The sequence below is a fragment of the Protomyctophum parallelum genome, assembly GCF_964188405.1.
Source record: "Protomyctophum parallelum genome assembly, chromosome: 11".
NCBI lineage: Eukaryota > Metazoa > Chordata > Actinopteri > Myctophiformes > Myctophidae > Protomyctophum > Protomyctophum parallelum.
The window spans coordinates 4562406-4564051 of NC_139707.1; the positions used below are offsets into that span (position 1 = coordinate 4562406).

General features: G+C 51.1%; 1 protein-coding gene across 1 annotated transcript in view; it reads right to left on the reverse strand.

The window, feature by feature from the left end:
* Positions 1–1255: 1255 nt before the first annotated feature.
* The window catches only part of itprid2 (ITPR interacting domain containing 2), a 76122-nt gene continuing 75731 nt past the window's right edge, over positions 1256–1646 (reverse strand). Inside the window, exon 27 of the mRNA XM_083777361.1 lies at positions 1256–1315. The gene's annotated coding sequence lies outside the window, so the exon portion shown is untranslated. The remainder of the gene's footprint in view (positions 1316–1646) is intronic.

Consider the following 1646-nt stretch of genomic DNA (forward strand, 5'->3'; position numbering starts at 1 on the left):
ACGAAGCTGATGAGGTCGGGAGACTTCCCCGAGCGCAGGGTCTCGCTCAGGGCCCAGATGTAGTTCTTGGCCAGGCGGAGGGTCTCGATCTTGGACAGCTTCTGGGTCTTGGAGTAGCAGGGGACCACCTTCCTCAGGCTCTCCAGGGCGTCGTTCAGGCCATGCATGCGGTTCCTCTCCCTGGCGTTGGCCTTCATCCTCCTCATCTTGAACCTCCATGGAGAGGGGACATATACGTGCGTCGTCAATTAACCCATTCTGACCTGAGATCAGATTCATACGAGGTTTCCACTGGACACACGCTGGTCTGATGAACCCATTCTGACCTGAGATCAGATTCATACGAGGTTTCCACTGGACACACGCTGGTCTGATGATGAACCCATTCTGACCTGAGATCAGATTCTAAAAATGTCAGTCGTTCTTCGATTTTTTTCAAAAATAGCAGATCTACAAGCTCGTATCGCGCCACTCGGTGGCGCGATATGAGCTTGTAGATCTGCTATTTTTCCATAGCTAAAGCATGACATGATGCCAACACCAAAATGGGTGCCCGGTCAGAATGGGTTAATATTTGAACATCATAATCTATATATATATCAGTGGTTTTCAACACTTTTCATATTAAAGGTATATTCAGTGATTTCACTTAATTCAAATATCACTTATTTTTTTGTTTTGTTGTGATAATCCTCCCTACTATAGAGTGTGCTGACCATATAAGGAGTTCCTCCCTGTCCCCAGTTAACCCCTGGGGGTCAAAAAACCTTAGGTTTCGTTTTTGACTCTCTATCCTGATTGGACGAAAGGCTGGGTCCCACAGCCAAAAACGAAACCTAAGGTTTTTTGAGTGAAATCACTGAATATACCTTTAATGTCCATTATTTATTCGACATTTGAGCCATGCACGGACCACTATTTGGTGAGATTTAGCCTCGTGGAATCAAAACGAAATGGCCATTTGGCGGCAGTCTGCATGGTCAGTTGGAGCGGTTATATTATAGGCACCACTGGAAAAATAAAGGCTCCAACAGACCTCTGCATTCGAGCCTTGGTCATCTTCTTCTTCCTGGGACCGCGTCGTTTGGGTTTGTTCCTGTTCTCTCCGTTCTCTTCCTCCTCTTCCTCATCCTCCTCTTCCTCCTCCTCCTCCTCCTCCTCCTCTAAGTGCTGTAATCCCTCCTCGTCCTCCTCCTCTTCCTCCCCTCCTCCTCCTCCTCCTCCTCCTCCTCCTCCTCCCCCTCCCCCCCCCTCGCACGTCTCCATCTCTGCATTCACCTCCTCCTGGCGCTCTGTGAAGGACTTGGTCATCTCTCTGACAGGCGGACAGACAGGCAGGCAGGCAGACAGGCAGGCAGGCAGGCAGGCAGGCAGGCAGGCAGGCAGGCAGGCATGCAGGCAGGCAGGCAGGCACGCAGGCACGCAGGCACGCAGGCACGCAGGCAGGTAGACAGGCAAGGCAGGCAGACAGGCAGGCAGGCAAACAGGCAGGCAGGCAGGCAGGCAGGCAGGCAGGCAGGCAGGCAGGCAGGCAGGCAGGCAGGCAGGCAGGCAGGCAGGCAGGCAGGCAGGCAGACAGACATAATTATTAATTTGTGTTAAAAACACTGAATGTTTGCAGTTATCCTCAGAATTTATTTTTCATA